This window comes from Phascolarctos cinereus, unplaced genomic scaffold, assembly GCF_003287225.1.
Source record: "Phascolarctos cinereus isolate Bilbo 61053 unplaced genomic scaffold, phaCin_HiC Scaffold_726;HRSCAF=1367, whole genome shotgun sequence".
NCBI lineage: Eukaryota > Metazoa > Chordata > Mammalia > Diprotodontia > Phascolarctidae > Phascolarctos > Phascolarctos cinereus.
In genome coordinates, this window is record NW_027556098.1 from 342,777,189 (window position 1) to 342,795,480 (window position 18,292).

Here is an 18,292-nt window from a genome sequence, read left to right on the forward strand (position 1 = left end):
CAGTTTGAAACCATACCTTAGAATTAGAAAGGCATGTTTCTTTCGTTTTCAGTTAATTCTGTCAATAGAATACTGTTCTGTCTTTAAAATTGTTACCATAATTATCATCTACCAATTGATCTGTTATATCCACATGAATAAGGTAGAAGACCCATTCATCTTCTGACCGTTAGTGGAGGATAAAGACCGAAAATAAGCCAATATAGCCATTCCTTCCTTTTGGGACAGAGTTGTTCCAAATGTCTCACTGTACGCTCACAGTGCTTTACAACACTACGTGTTTTATATGCAAAGTATGTGGGGAGTGTCTACACGGAAGGAGCTGATCAATTCTGTGAAAAAAATCAGTTCAAACTGTCAGTTTGTATCACATGGAGAGGAAACATATGGCTGACAGGCTGAATTTCAAAAATTGAATTACGCAGTTAGTTTTTGTCACATAGTCTCCGTCATCTTAATACAAGAAAGACTTGGGCGAGGTTGCTTTTGAGTTCTGTGGAAATTTCTTTAAAATAGATTTTTGGTGTCTTTTAGATTTATATTGCCTGGATTCTCACCTATATCCCTCCCCTACCCTGAGAGCCATCTCCTGAAACAAAGAAATTGAAGAAGAAGAAGAAGGAGGAGGAGGAGGAGGAGGAGGAGGAGGAGGAGGAGGAGGAGGAAAACTAGAAGAAGAACTAGAAAGAAGGAAGAAAGAAAAAGAATAGAAGAAAAACAGATCAGTACATAGAAAAAAGGACAATATATATGTATGTATGTGTGTGTCTGTGTGTATTTGTACACATATCTAATGTTCTGTGCTTCCCTCTTCCCAACTTCTGCAAAGGAATGGGGTGAGATATCTTCTTGTATCCCTTCTTGGGGTGGGGGACTAGCTTTTTTTTTTTAATAACAATTTTGTGACATTTGCTTTTGATTATTTAGTAGTCTGGCACATGCTAGGTGATGAATAAATTCTAATTGATTAATTAATCACCATCTACTTCCTTATTGCTTTACACTTTGATATTTCTGTGGATATATGATCTCTTCTAGGTGGACATTCCCTCCACTAACACAGATTGCAACCCCCACGTAATTGTTCATCCTGTGCAATTCCCATTTATATTTTCCTATAGCTAATACATCGGGCCTGGGGATGGGGTAGTGTGGGGAGGAACCCAAAGTGCATTGCATTTTTCTCTAGATCTAATATTTTACAGATACTAATAGAGCCTGTATGATTTCTAATATTTCCTAGTTCTTCCTTGTAAACAGCTCTTCTTTTCCCCCAATCAGCTGTCCTTCTGATGATATCTTTTATGTCATTTATTTTGCTAACTTTTTCATTGGCAACATGCTGCAGCGTGATGAAGACCATCATCCACCTCTCCGTTGACCTTTAGGCAAACTCAGCTTCAAGTCTTTGAAGACTGCTATAATCATAGAACCATAGACTTAGGTCTGGAAGGGACCTCAGGAGTTACCTTGATCAACTAACTCCATTCTATATTTGAGGAAGCTGCGTCTTGAAGAGGTTAATGGTTTGCTTGAGGTCATAGATGTAATTATTATCAGGATTCAAACCCACTTCCTCTCTGATTCAAAATTCAGCTCCAATTACACAGTACCATTCGACTTCCTTAATTTTCCATGCTTTGCTTGTCTGACTCAGTTTCCCTGTTTGTAAAATGGAGATAATAATAGCACCTACTTCCCAGGATTGCTACGAGGATATTATAAGATAATATTTGTATAGTGTTTTGCAGACCTCAAAGTGCTAGGTAAATGCTGGCTGTGGTGATGAGGAGGAGGAGGAGGAAAAGGAGGAGTAATGTATAAGACTGCTATAGTCTGAGGATTCTTCTCCTATCTCCCATTTCACTGACAAGTCACATACCAAGAACTAGGCTGGATACATTTCCTTTCAGGGTCCTGGGGTTACCCTTGAAGAATCAAGGAACGTGTCTCTATTTTCATTGGCTTCAACCCCCAAGGCTGTACTTCCCCTCCCCTACAACCTTATCAGTTGAGAATAATTTAGTCAGCAAGCCTAAAATAGATTTTAGAAAGGGTTACTTACTAAGATGGTACAGTTGGCACAAAACTTCCTCCCTAGATCCGTGCCAGACTCTTTCATACATACATGCAGAGCTGAAGTTGGAAGCAGACTCAAGTTTAGAGAGCCGTAGTGGGGTGCTCATTAAAGGGATACTCAAGAAGTGGCTTGTAAATCTGTTTCCATCTAGTCTTGGCTACCAGCGCATACACTCCCACAAGCTTCTGGGATACCAGTTAAGACCCCAATGGGGAGATGGAATGTTCAGAATTTCCAGACCCTTTGAAACTTGCGAAGCAATGCTCAGGCTAAAAGAGGAATGTGAAGAGAGAGATCTGGTCAAAGGTAATGCTGAGACCACTCCTTTCCATGCCTGGAAGGTCCTCCTCCCTCAGTGCAGTGCTAGAAAGCCACATTTGTTCCAATTTGGGAACAACACACTTCTCAACGCACTTCAATTTTACAGATGATTCCTGGTCAGGGTCAATTTTCTTCAGACTATTGGAACGAGCTTTCTGTCTGGTGTCATTTCACTTGGATCCAATAACTTCCAGTCTAAGGTCTTTTGATTGATCAATTACTTTCACTTCCTGAAAGGTAATGGAATTAAAATGATGGGGGAAGGTTTTAATCCCACCTTTACACTGGCAAGACAGGAAGTGGTGAATTCTTTTTTCTCTCTATCTGTCCCAGATGGTCAAAGTTAAAAGCCTTATTCTCTAGACACTTCTTACGTTCATGGGAAGACAACTTATTTGGGTTATCTTTCCAAGTAAGCTGTTATAATACAGTCTTGAGAAGGATTGATTCCTTACCTATGAGATCTAGGTTTGGGGAAAGTACGTTCACCCAAAATCAAATAGAGTCAGGGGCTGCATTTCTTAAGCCACAAATGGGCAAACACTATCCCTGGGGATACCATATTGACCACTCTCCAAATAACTGGATTGAATTACATTCTTCCACCCCAAGTCAATAAAATGGTTTCTTGCCATATTAATCCTCCTCCCAAAGGTTCTTCTCTGTCTGGAGCAGTCTTCATATAAAATAGCAAACTCGTTTCAATGCTGAGGTGTGAGTGACATAATTTTCTGAAGAACCAAAAACAGGCAGAACTTAGGCTCTTCTGGTCTGTACTATCTTTTGTTCCAGGTCTAAAACTTACTTGATGGTAAACAGGAAAAAACAAGACTTATTCTCATGCTATTGGTTGTTCTCTCCCTCATGAATAACCATTGCCTATGCCACTAGACAAGGTGACCAGTGCCACTGCATTAGAAGTGATTGTCCTGTTGAAACTGATATGACCATAATTTGGAATACTTAAGTATCTTGGCTAGCCCTCTTTTGTCCAATCTCAGAGCTTCCTTGTGTACTTAAAGTTTCTCTTTTATACCTCCTACTCTAAACTCATTGGCACTGTCTTGCTACATGATTATAGGCATTGCATTGGAAGCATGGATTATGGTGAAGCTGGCACTATCATTCCTCAGGGGACCACGTTCTCTGATTAGGTTGGTGGCCCCCTCCTCTCATGGTGTTGGCTTGGCATTCTTCTTACGTATATTGTCAATACACATACACACGCACACATACACACGTGTACACGCACAGACTTAATATATTCTTTCTAACTCCAACAACTCACCCTATTCCTTTCCAGAAAGGGATCATTTAATTGCATATCAACCAAGATTTTTAAATATCCAGGCATAATACACCCTGTTATCAATCAATCAGTAAGTGTTTATTGGGTGTCTACTACGTACTCAGCACTATGCTAGACTCCGTGGACACAAGAACAAGAGTGAAACAATTCTTTCCCTTGAGGGCCTTACATTCAATTGATGGGGATGATCTGCAGATAAGAGTATGCAAAATATATAAAAATAAATGCAAAATTATTTGGTGGGAAAGGTACTGGCAGCTGGGGTGGGGAGGTAGGGATCAGAAAAGGCCTCATGTAGGAAGGATGTGACATTTAAGCTGAGCTTTGAAGGAAAATAAGGATTTCAAAGAGGTATATCTCAGCTCTCAAACCCTGTCTCATGGCTGTGACAGTTAGTACTGTCACTAGATAGGCTATCACTAGAACCTGAGCAAGTCGCTCCTGCTGGGATGCTTTCCTGAAAGTCACAGACCACAATATCTGTACTTATGTGCTGAGCTGGTGAACCTGTACCAGGCCTTTCAGAAGGACAGGGTAGGGAAGGGACATTTCCATCATGTTGGTGGAAGTGCCATGACTGGGGCTGTCATACACAATCTTAGAATGGAAGGGACAAAGTCTCAGAAAACATGAAGCCAGGCAGTATCTGAACTGGCTTTCCATTACAGACTCAGCTCTTACTGAAAAATGGATTCTCTAATACCAGGATAGCCTCTGTCATAGTCATCATGCTAGAAGAGAAACAAAGACATGGGTCTCATTTCTGATCTCTCTAAACATGCTTGTAAGGTAGTAGGTTTCAAATTTTATGTAGCAATGCCCCCTTTATGCCTTTCTCATTTTTCATAAAACAATCTTTGAACTCATTGCAGATACTCATATCTACCTTTAAATTATAAAAATACATGACTTAAAAAAAATCACATAGCTTACATTTTGCTAGGATAAAATTATTAACTTACCACAATTTTATAACAAACAAATCTTAAATGTATAATTAAAATATCAAAATATAAAGGAATTTGTTGATCAAATCCTTTATATCTTCATATTTATATCTTGTAAAATAACCAAAATAAAATTCTTTTTTTATGAGTAGTCTTATTTTTCATTGCCAAGTTTCTCAAGACAATATAATCAAGTTCATTGATTATATTTTTCTTGTAAATAATTTTAACCACTAATTGAGTCTGATATTTTGTCTTTATAACAATTATATAAGAAAACCCCATTTTACACCAATATGACATTACAAATGATAGTAAAAAGTAGTTTAAGTAGACCAGAGAGTTCTTTATTTACCTATAGCATAATAAGAATTTCAAATTTAAGTGCTTTTTTCACCATACTATTATAAGACAAATCTATTGACTATTCATCCATGCAAAAGGATTCCCTATTCATTAATATTTAATTATATTTAGGTTTTTAAAATAAAATAATAATTGCTTCTGTAAACTAGTCAAATATTTATTTCATTTGCAAGATAGATATTTAAAAAAATTAGGAACTATAAGAGGCATGATTTTGTAAATGCATTATCTATAGCTCTAATTTTTTGATAAATTAGGTCATTATTTTTCTGGATCAAAGTGTAGATTTGAAAATCTTGCACTGATTTATTTAGAGAATCATTTAAAAACCTACCATTAAACATGCAAATTTCAGGATGAAAATTTTAAAATGAAATATACCTGCTCACCTTTATTGTTATCACTAAGAAGAAATGGCAATCTATTCTGTTAACTAAAACACTCTCCAAAGTACATAAGTGTTTTACAATAAACTAGAAAAGCCCTGTGCTCTGCCCCCATATTGTTAAAAAGTTTGTGGTCTTCTTTTCAATTGTTTTTTAAAAATAAAATTATTTTTTCTCACGACAACTTGAAAAACTGTATGTACCTGTGTGACTCATATATTTTTGTACCTGTTTCACTCATACATTTTTAAAATTCAAGTGATTGTGTAGTGTGTAAAGCATCTAAATTATATGAAAGGACACATTTTACTGCTTGTAATCCTAATTTTTGATCAGCTGAGATTTATTGCTTCAAAATGTAGTACAATTCCACATTGTATAATTTTCATTAAAACATATGTCAAATGTGTTGAAATTTTCACTTGATGTGGCATTGTGATCTTTGGTTTGCAAAGTAAGAACTTTTTCTTAACATCACTTTCAACAACATGTTGTACAGACATCAAATGAGCATTCTTAATTGCTTCGTTCTCTTGAAACGAATGATATAAAGATTATTGTTTTTCGATTAATTGAATCACAAATGTCTTCACACATATGGGCAATTCTTCTTCCCTCTGTATTGTCTCCAAGTAGAGCCATTCAAATCTGCTTTGCATAGGAATCTAATTTTCTCTGGAAATAGTCTCTTGTCTTGCCAATTAATTCTGCATATATACTTTCAATATGTCATTTCAATTTATTAAGGATTTATGCTATCTGATGCTAAAGCATTTTTCCCAAAGTAAAACAAGGACATTATTCCAGAGAAAACTAGATGCCTTTAATAAAGGAATCAAACATTTCTCCCGGTCCACATCTATGGCATCCAAAGGATGGCTTTCATTGTGTAAAGTTGCCTAAAATTTGCTGCATAAAAAAATCTTATTCCAGAGGAAAAACATGGATACTATATGCAGTTATTGATAAGCTGGTTGACAATTTATGTGCAAATCAACTTAACTGGGTTGAATCCAGAGAACATCCACTGGAGCAGCTGAAACTAATGTAAGTAAAGATAATAAAGACAACAAAAACATTGGAGTTATAGAAACAGAAAGTAAAAATGTTGAAAGGCCCAATCAAGTAAATTCAGTCTACTATATCACTTTAATTCACAATAATTGCTTTCAATGGAGAGAAAGACAGCCATGTGCCTTGTATTCAAATGTATTTCACTTATGTATTTATCCATCATGAAGGTATATAATTTCAATTTTGAAAAATTGGAAACCAAAACAATTTTAGACCATGAAATTTAAATTTAATTACTACAAATCTCAAATAATTATAACTGTTCTTGGGTTATTTCAATTTTATGGTTTCAGTTTCAGGTTTCTTTATTTTTTAATTTGCTTATTACATTGTACGTACCAAATTGAATCATGTTGAGTAAGACAATAGTTATTGAGGTACTTTATATTTCCACCCAGATGGTTTAACTCTGAATTTTTACATTTGACATTTAAAAGCAGAAAGCAGCATGGTTTCACAACTCATAAGTTGATGCCAACTGGTAATGATGGTGGAATATCACTCCTGTGTCAAGATTCAATATATGCTAACTCAGATATGACCTCATGGACATATACTACATCAAATAATTGTTGCTTTATATTCATTGTTCTAGTAATTCTCTCTCTTGTTGACTTTGATTCAAACATTAATTTTAATTTTTAAAAGTGATGAATTTATGCAACAGCTGTACTTAAGAAAATCTCACAATTTTAACCATTGCCTCTGACCTTCCTTAAATGATCTCATATCTCCTCAGAAGAGCTTACCTCATAGTTTAGAAAATTTTGCCTTAAGATGATGGGGCAGGACCATATTGGAAATGTAGTTAAAGCTGTTTCTACAAGGTCTTCTCAACACAAATTCAGACCTTATATGACACTGACCCTTTGATACTTGAGGAAGGTATGAAGCTCTCTCACAAGACACCAGATATTTGGGGGAAAGGATACATAAACACACAAATTGCTTCCCTGCTTTTTAGTGCGAGAAAAGAAGATGGAAACACAAGGAGAAAATACACAGAAACACACCCATGAAAGGGAAATTTCTCTTTCTAGATGCCTCAACTATGCAGTGGTACCTTCTTTATCAAACTGGGTTGGACTAGATGTCTGCTGAAGACCTTTATAACCCTCAAGTTCTGTGATTCTATAAGATACCAAAGTTGCTTATCTAGCTAAGTGGGTAATGGAGGAGGTTTAACAAAATTTAACAATCCTTAAATGTGTCAGGCAATGTTATCACCACAAGTCACTACGAAGGAGGTACAGTGAAGATTAGTTGGAGAAGTTCTGTTGCTAACTACTACCCTGGTAATGAATCAGCCAGCTACCACATGCTTTATCACAGCTGCTGGCCATGGTACTGACCACTTCTCTTTTAAAAGTATTCTTTTTTAAGACTCACCATCCCTTCTTGTGATCTAGGATTTTGATTCTTTTATGTACATATCTGTGAGGATTGACTCATGCTGGAAAGGTCAAGGACATTTTTTTCTACATTCACGGTATGCTTGACATTTAGCATTTTCTTCCCATGGCTCTCCGGTTTACTTAAAGGATTGTTTACTGCTGTATTGTACTCTATGTAGGTAAATAAATGCCTCACATAATTTAACTTTCAGAGTTCTTTGGGGATAGGTAGATTTCCAGTCTTTGTGCCTTCTTTTCATACTGCTTCACTTTGTGAGGCAGAGAACTGAATTCCAGTCTTGTTTTCTGAGGGACTCTTGTAAAAAAAAAAGATTTCTTGGATTTCCCTGTTTATGGCACATAAATTATTGGCTGACCTCTACTTCTGGGCTACCTTGACTTAGAACTCCATTAAATTGTAGACTGGGGGGATATTAAAGCCCTTCCCTTGTGGGAAAGATTTGAGGCATAGACCTGAGCAATGCCCTACCATGTCTTCGCAGACCTTGCCCCATCATCAACACCATCAACATCTCCCACTCTTTCTCTTGAAACTTTAACTTCTAATGCACTGGCTTTCTTTTTTATCCACAAACATGCCCAGGTCTTAATCTCTAAAATCCCTACCTTATCCCTAAAACACATTTCTCCTCTCACACACCAAAGCTCATTTGACCTTGCTATCCCTTCAAACTATTCAATATCTTCTCTCTCTTTCACAGTCAATCTCTTGGAAAGAATTGTCTCTCTTCATTGAATTCATGTCCTTACCTCCTACTCCTCAGTTGCTTCAAATCTAGCTACTGATTTCATAGTTCTAATGAAGAGAATGTTTTTTCTGCAGTTAACAACAATAACTTTATGACTAAATCCAATGGCCATTTATAGTCCTGATTCTACTCGATTTCTCCATTGTTATGATACTATTGATGACCCCTCCCATCTCATATACACTCTCTTCCCTTGGCTTTTGTGATGCTGTTCTGACTTGGTTTTCTTCCTACAAGTATGAGTGCTCCTTACCAGTCTTTGTTGTATCATCAACCATGCTAACACCTACTAATCATGTAAGCCTCAGAAGCCTCTGCTTGGAGCCTTTTTCCTTTTCTATCTCTAACTTAATGATTTTATCAGCCACCATGTGTTCAATTATAATTTCAATGCATATGACTTTCAAATACTTAAATTTGACCCAAATATTTCTCATGAATCTCAGTCTTTCATTACCAACTGCCTCCTGGAATTATTCTTCATTGATATTTCAAACTTATTATTATCATGAGATAGTGGAATGTGGTTGACTTGGGATCATATGCCACTTCATACTTATTAACTTGTGGTCCTTGGAAAGCCATTAGCCTTTCCATGTAGTATGAAGAGGTTGGAATTGATGGCCTCTGATGTCCCTTTTGGCTCTAGATCTCTGATTCTATAATCCCTTCCCATATTTTGCCTTTTTGTTTTGAAAATATCTCCATCCTTGTAGTCTTTGAGGTTTATAACCTCAGATTAAGCCTTGACATTTCCCTTTTCTCTGATCCTCACATCAAATTAGTTGCCATTTTAGCTGTTTCTGTTTCCATTATATTTCTTGTATCATTTCCTTTTTCTCCACTCACACCCCAAAGCTCTAGTTCAGACTTTCATTGCCTGTCCTATTATGATGGACTCTAATTGATCTCCCTGATTGTTCAGTCTTTTCTCCCTCCAATCCATTCTGAACATGACTTTGGAATTAATATTTTACAAAACACTCACCACATTCCTCCACTGCTCATATCTTGAATGAATCCCTTTTTCCTTTAGACCCTGAATTTTAAGGCCTCCAAAATCTGGCTCCCACTTACTTTTTCATATTTATTTCACATTATTTTCTTGTATGCCATTCATACTCCTGTGAGTCCCCAAACTTAACTCAACATACTGTCTCCTCTTTCTATGCCTTTTTAGAGATTGTCCCCTACATCTGAAATGCACTCCCTTCACATTTGCCTTTTAGAATCTCAAGTATCCTTGAAGGCTCAGATCAGATACTTTCTCCTTCACAAAGCCTTTCTTAATCCATTCCCTGCCCTCTTACCCCTTTTACATTTGCATTTAAGAGTTCTTACTCAGATTGTTTTATCATCAGAAATTCTTGAAAGTTTTATATTATATTAAAGGTCTATTTTATCCCTGCAGGATTATATTTGTTAGGGTAAATTATTCTTGGTTGTGCTTTTATATTTTTTATCCTTGGTAATATCGTATTCCAGGATCTCCTTGCAATAAAAATAGAAGCTGCCAAGTCTTGTGGGACACTGACTGTGATCCCATGGTACTTGATTTTTTTTTCTGAATGTTTGTAGTAATGCTTCTTGATATCGGAGGTCTGGATTTTAGCTATGGAATTCCTGGGACTCTTCCTTTTGGAATTCTTTTCAGGCAGTGATCAGTACATTCTCTTAATTTTACTTTGTCCTCTGGCTCTAATAGAGATAGACACATTAAATTTATCCTTTCTAAATAATAGTGTCCAAGCTTTTTAAAAGTCAAGTTTGTAGGGACTTCAGTGTTTCTTAAATTATCTCTCTATGACATATTTTCTAAGTCAGTTGTTTCTTCCTGCACTTTATATTCTAGCCAGATTAGCCTACTATCTGTTTTTTTTTAACTCATTACTTCATTTCCTATTTCTATACCTTTGCAAAGACTGTCCCACATCCCTACAATGTTCTCCCTCTACTTCTGTTCCTTAGAATCCTTAGATTCTTTTAATGATAAACTTCATGTACCATGATATTGTACAGTGGGAAAAGCCAATGGTTCAAGAATGAGAAGACCTAGGTTTAAAGCCTACTTTGGCTACTACTTACCTGGGAAATATAGTTTAGTCCCTCGGACTTTGGAGAAGATGAATTCAATAGCCTTTAAAAACTATTCCAGTCAGAAATCTATGATCTCGTGAACTCTCTAGTTAATGTTATTTCAATCTTCAAATTATATTGTACTTATTTACATCTGTATCCACTTGTGGAAGGACTGGTCCTTGAGCACAGGGGCTGTTTGACATTCTTATCTTTGTATTCCTTAGAGTCTAGCATTGTGCCTCACACAAAATAGACCTTTAATAAATGCTTTTGGGACTGAATTGAAACTTCTTACCATGGCATTCAGAACCCACTACAATCTAGTTCCATTCTGCCTTTCCAGTTTTTTCTCCTATTTATCTCCATTATGCTTCTCTCTTAGCCAAACTCACTTTTGCCCTTGACATTTATGCCTTCTGTCATGCCATTCTCTCTGTCTGTAATGCCCAACCCTACAATGTCATCTCTGCCTACTGAAATCTCACCCAACTGCAAGGCCTAGTTCAGATGGCACTTTCCTCTCAAAATCTTCTCCAATTTCTCCCACCAGAAATTCTTTTCCCAATTTGGTTGTTCCATTTCTAGGACATTCATTTCACATGCTAAAAACATGCAGTGGGTAGAGGGCTGGACTTGGAGTCAGAAAGACCTGAGTTTGATCCTGGCCTCAGATACTTAACATCTCTGTGACATTGGGCAACTCATTTAATATCTCTCTGCCTCTGTTTCCTCATCCATAAAATGGGAATAATAATAATAATAACAACAACAACAGCCTCACAGGATTGTTGTGAACATCAAATGAACTAATATATGTAAAACATTTTGTGAACCTTAAAGTGCTCTATAAATATCTATAGAAAATATCAAAGGATTGAATAACTATTTCAGAGTAATTTCTCAGCTTATTCCATATCCAGGACATTTCACTTAGACAAAAATGAAGGACAGGAGTATTCTTTTGGTTGAATGATATCTCTGATTCAAGAGGCAATCTTTTCTTCTTGTGTTTCCTTTGAACTGAAATCTCTGTGCATTCATGGGACTGATGTGCCAATGGTTCACCACTGTCAAACACCTAAAGAAAAACGGCTCTCTTGGAGGGAAACTAGAACCTTCCAGGATATGGTTCTACACATTGAATTAACTAGACCAGGACATACAGGACTTTGAATCAGGTGCCAGCTCAGGCTGGGCTCCTGTGAAGCATGCTTTGTCCCTTTAGCAAAACCATGCCTAGTGATGCTCTACCAGCCTACCCTTAGAGAGTGAAGGGGAAGATAGGGCCCTCAAAGAAAGTGAAAGATTAGGGTTCTAGTCTAGGAGAGAATGAGAGTAGACCACTCTCCATGGAAAGCTGAGCTTGGGAGAAAAGTGGTAGGTTGGTATTTAGTGCCCAGAGGACTTGGTTTTTATTAGGTAACACTGGGCACTAGTGAGTGACATTGACTCCCCAGAATTCCTGGGGGGTCTAAAGTGACTTGTCTCCTTGAACAACACTCCATGTGCAATTCTCTCTCCTTGGAAAAGTCTTATTCTTTCAACAGAGTCTCAAGAGTGGTGCCTTTAGGGTCCTAACCAATACAAATGAGGCCCATAAGAACACAACCCTTTCTAGTGATATTAGATAAAACCCTTAACCTCTCTAGGCCTCCCTGGAATGGCCAGACCAGGACCCCTGGTCCTTCCCTCCAAAGCATGTCTGAAGCATCCAGGAAAGGGGGAAATGGGCTGAGAGTAGCTCCCGGTTGCAGCCCCTCAGCTGGGTGCCTGCGGGAGCCCTTTCTTTAGCAGTGACATGAGGTAGCTGCCCAGTTTTTCATCCTGGTAGGTCCAGGAGACTAGCAGCACCTTAGTGCCTGGATCCTCCGAGTGGGCAGTGGCCTGGATGAGGATGGCCCTCACCATGACTAAGCCATCAGGCAGGTGCTGAACTGAGTGAGCTTTCAGAACCCTCTTCAGGTGGCTATATACATACAGCACGGTCTCCTGCTCCTTGTGTGTGTCATGGATGTGCACCTGGCATGTGAAATGGAGCTGGTGTTCAGCCAGGCCCAGCTCCTTGAGGACCTGCTCAGAGGACACCATCCAGAAATTATTGTCCTTCATGATCAGAGTACTGTGCCTGAGCTTGGGCCTCTTTGCATCAGGGAGCAATCCCATGGCCATCTCCCTCTTGAGAAGGCCCAGTGAGATGCCCTCAGGGATGTTGGGGTAGTTGAGCAGGGTGACCATCTCTCTGTTGGCTGGCATGTAGCAGTTCACATGGAATTCCTGTTCAGTCTTCTGCTTTAGGAACTCCATCTTCTTGGCTTCTTCGTGGACAAGCAGCATGTTGTCCAGCTCAGCCTGGCAGACCAGCTGCATAATGCTCTTGGCATCAGTGGGGTCACTGAAGGACATGTACTCCACCTGCATCTTCACCTCTAGGATCTGCCTCCCTTCCATCTCCAACTTCTGCTCCCCACTCAGGATCTTGTGGCCCACTGTCCTCTGCACGTAGTAGCCCAGTATGATGACCAATTTCTTCTCATTCCCAGCTCATTTTCTGAAGATCTGCAGAGACTGCCCAGCATTCAGCATGCCTGGGGTTGCAAAGACAACCATTGGTCCAGAGATAGCAGCAAAAGCTTGGTCAAAAGCCTTGATGTGTTTGAACTCAAACATGTTTCTCTGAACAAATATTTTCCAGATTTTCTGATTGGTCCAGGTGACAAAGAGCTTGTAGTAAGGATTGGCCTTCTTGGTCAAGCCCATGGAGAAGTAGATGGTGGCCTTCAGGTTCATTCTTTCCCAAAACATTTTCAACAGGATGCAGAGCTCCTGAGCCCAGCCCAGAGCAAACACTGGAATGGGAACCTTTCCACCCCTCTCCACTGTCTCATGGACTTTCTTCAGGAAGTCCCTCTCTCAGCAGTGCTTGGAGTCTCAGATAGTCATTGCGTAAGTGGACTCAGTGATGAGCAGGTTGGGTCGGCACTTATCAATCCAGGCAGCCCCTAAATGCCAGTCTGGAGTCATGTTATAATCACCTACATAAACTGCAAATTCAGAGCCAACTTTGATTTGGAACATGGCAGCACCCAGCCCAAGCCCCACATAGTAGGCCTTGATGTCCAGCTCAATGTCCACCTAAACAGTCTGGTGGAGATGGACAGCCATGACTTTCTTCATGCAGTCCTTGATCATCTATGAAGTGAAGAAGTTGGTTTCTCCCTTCTTATCCACAGTAATCTTCCTGTAGTCCTCCAGCAGAATGGGGCAGATGGCCTCGGTAGGATGAGTTACGTAGATGGGTCCATCATAGCCCATCATCTCACTGAAGAAAGGCAAGGCCCCGCAGTGGTCCAAGTGGAAGTGGCTGATAATGACGCAATCCAGGAAGTCAGTTAACCTTCCATTCTGGGTAATGTAAGAAAAATCTGGAAAGTGTCTATTGTCATTGTAGCCCATGTGCATCCCACAATCCAATGTGAAATTCTTGCCTGTGATGGAGACAAGGATGCAACAGTGGCCCATGTTCTGACCAGCCCCCAAGGGAGTGACTTTAATCTCTGGCATCTTGAGTGGTCAAATTCTCAGTACTTCATTGGGCTAGATCCGGGACGCCACAGAGCAGTGCCTACAAAGCATGGGTCTTTGGGATCACACAGGTACCATCTGTCAGGATGTCATAACTTAGTGAGTCCCAAGGCACTGTGCCTGCATGAGGTGTGGGACAGTGACTGAAGAGATCTTTGCAGGCAGTTTCATGTCAGGCAGTTCTATGCCTATAAAAGTACTTCCTTCCACGTCCATGGAAGTATTAGAATCCTGAAGTCATCTCTTCCCCACCCAATCTCATTCTCTGTTGCTGCTTGCAGACTCCTTCTCCCTCCTACCCACCATTGGAGATGTAAGGCAGGTAGTATCTCAACCGTTTTTGCCCCAGGTGAAAAAATTCCCCTTTTTGCCTCTAAATCTGTTTTCTGTTCTTACAGGAGATGATAAGGTGGTTGGCACCTCTTGCTATCCTATAGGGCTCATAAAGGTTAAATTGTAGGCTAGATTTAATCATGGCACCATAAAGCAATAATGGGAGATCATAGCTTGTGTCTGTTGCTGTTCTAATGTTGATTGATAGGCTACAGTTTTTTTTAGATTGCATCAGTAATTCATGCTTTATTACTCCCGAATTAGTGTAATGCTTCAAATCATCTTGTGGTAATTCAGCACAATTATCCATAATTATGAATAAATTCCTGTAGGGTGAGAATATTAATTCCCTCTGTTCAGATCATGCCTATCAACCAATGCCCACATACTACCCAACAATTCCACATACTTATTGGAGAGGCCAACTTTACATTTTCCAAAGAGTTTATAAACTTTGCCTAGTAATGATTTCTTTAGCTAGTTGGTCAATGTGCTCTTCTCTTTCAAGTGTCTATTAACTTCAGAACTAGTAATATAACAGTTAGCATTCATGTAGCATTTCAACACCTGAACAGCACTTTATGTTAATGCATTTGATCCTCAAAATAACCCTGTGAGGTAGGTTGTTATTTTTATTCTCATTTTACTGATATAGAAGCTGAGGCTCAGGCATTAAGAGTCTTGCCCAGGACCACACAGACAGCAAGCATCCCACTCAGACCTTGAACTCATGTCTTCCTAACTCCAGTTCTGGAGCCATATCCATTATGCTGCCTAGCTGGCCCAAAGTCCATACGAAAAAGGGCTTGGCTTTCAAAATAGAAGGCCTGGGTCCACAATCTCTAGTGTGCTAGGCATGTACTATTGACCCTCATCTCCTGCATACCCTCCTCCAGCCCCAGATAAGAGATTTCATAAGTTACTTCTCTCATGATACAAGTTTCTCTCAGATCCCTTCCTCTCCCCAAGGTACAGATTGTATGGAGGAATTTGAGGGAGACACTGACAATGTTTTTTAATTTCCAATTCTCCTTTGATGTACAAAAAACTTCATTTTCAGGGGTGCTGTGTGTAATAGCACCAAACCAATGTCCTGTCTGTTAGTACACAACTTTAATATCTATAGGTCTTGTGGTATACCTCAGAGTGATGGAAGACAGCTCAGGACTGGCTATCATGAATGATGATACTGGGAAGGATAAACTATGGGGCTCCTGATCACCACCAGATCCTGAGAACTTTCAGTAAATATCTTTAGCCTTGTAAATTTCTTCTGGAAATCACTTCTGCTATCTCATAATTTGAACCTGAACACTAATCATTTAGTCTTTCAGATGATATGTGTATGTGTGTGTGTGTGTGTGTGTGTGTGTGTGTGTGTGTATATACACACACACACACACACACATACATACATGTAATTATATTATATAATATATATAAACCTCTTTGTCCCACCTTTACTTTTTTCCTTTTACTATTTTATTCAGTCTTCCCTGAGGTAGTGAACCCTTATGTTTCATAATTTCAGCTATTTGAAAGTTGAAAGTTGTCTCCAACTCTTCATGACCCCACTGGAATTTTCTTGGCAAAGATACTGGAGTGGTTTGCCATTTCCTTCTCCAGTTCATTTTATGGATGAGGAAACTGAGGCAAACAAGGTTAAGTGACTTGTCCAAGGTCACAGAGCTAGTAAGTATCTGAGCCTAGATTTGAACTCATGAATATGAGTCTTCCTGATTCCAAGTCCATTGCTCTATCTACGTGTGCCACCTAGACGCTCATATGAACCTCCATGTACCTCTATGCTATTTATTACCAGAGCTTTCTTAGCCTCAGAATAGATACTCCCAACTTTGTCTAATAGTTACAAATATCCCAGAGTGGAATGGGTCACCTCAGGCAGTAGTGAACTCTCATCTCTTGATAGTTTCAAGGGGAAATTGAATGAAAATGAATTAGTAATATTGTAGAGAGGATCCCTTCTTACACATGGGTTTATCTAGAACAGAGGTATCAAATGTGCTGCCCACAAGTGGCTAGCAAAACTCCAGAATGAAACCTTAACCAGATTAAAATATAATTGGGAAATATTTAACAAAACAAATAAAAATATAATACAACTTATACAGCGTTAATTTGTGCCTAAGTTAATATGCTACCTGTAGGGATCAGTTTCTAGTGACTTTGACACCATTGATTTAGAAGACCTGTAAGATCCCTTTAAAGTATTAAGATTCTATGATTTTTCTTTATGTCACCAGAGATAGGTTTTAAAATAATAACATAATTATTATGACATTGTTAGGAAAAAAGGAAACTGAAATAATAAAGACATACTCAAATGAATCTGTGACCTTATTAATGTGGATCTTCCTTCAGGGATGTGGATCATAGCTCACCCTCTTCTCCCCTTCTTGCCCAAGTCTTGTCCATGTTGTCCCTTAATTTCACAACAAGAGGTCCACCCAATGTGCTGGAAGCCTTCCATAATGGAAATACTTCCATACATTCCATAATAGAAATTAGCATCATATGATTTTCAGTGAAGCACATGGACTGTCCATTGTTTTCCCTTGCTTTTGCATTTGACCAATCCATCTTCCTTTTGGATTGTCACTTTCTTTGATGAAATCCTTTCCTCGAGTTCCTCTTTGAAGTTCCTTATTTGTTATATGTTGCAGTTTGCTCAGACCTACAATGCACCTCTTCATTGTCCTCAGCCTGATACTCAGTTCTGATTCTTCAGAGACTTTAGTATTCCATGACTCACAACCATAGAACATCATCAGAAGAATTTTGGTATTAAAAATATGGCCCATTATTTTAAGGATAAGTTTGGGTTTGTTACATGCTCATGTCTCTCTGATCCTCAAAAAACCCTACCTATTTGACTGTTCCTGAGTTTCCTTTTCTGGATCTTCATCCAAGTCATTCTCCCTAACCCTAATCCATCTCACAGTCTTCTTGCACCTTATAGCACCCTCCCAAATACTCTGTAATCCAGTAACACTTTCCTCCTTGCTGTTCCTCAAAAAAGTCACTCTCCCAATTGACTGGAATGCTGTCTTTCATCATCTCTGCCTCTTGCTTTCCTTCAAACCCCAGATAAAAATCTACCTTCAACAGGAAGACTTTCCCAGTTCTACTTAATTTTAGAGCCTTTCATCTAAGATTGCCTCTGATTTATTTGGTATAAATTTTATTTGTACATAGTTTCTGCATGCTTTTCTCCCCCACCATTAGACTGAGCTCCTTGAGAGCAAGAACTGTCTTTTGCCTTTCTTTGTATTCCCAGTACTTAGCACAGTGACTGGCACATAGCGGATACTTAATAAATGATTATTGACTGGCAGAGTACAGAAGGTTTGCAATTTGCACCTTGTGAATTAATCTTCAATGTTCTTACAATTATGTTGCTTTCAGTGATAGGATGCCAAACCCCCAGTGAAAGGGCAATTTTGATCCAGGGAGAACTAAGTTTAATGTGTCCTGATAGCCATAATTGCTATTATTCTAATGGCTCAGAGAAATTAGCTTTTCAAGGTAGTGGAGTAAAATGTCTATCTCTCTTGGAAATTTCACTTTTCATGGCTGATGATGTAAGACAAGTAACCTAGCTGTCACTTCTTGGTGACCAGAACTTATTGG

General features: G+C 38.8%; 1 pseudogene; it reads right to left on the bottom strand.

Annotated features, from left to right (window-relative positions):
* Positions 1–5,365: 5,365 nt before the first annotated feature.
* On the bottom strand, positions 5,366–15,110 carry LOC144458225 (integrator complex subunit 11 pseudogene; annotated as a pseudogene).
* Positions 15,111–18,292: the final 3,182 nt, after the last annotated feature.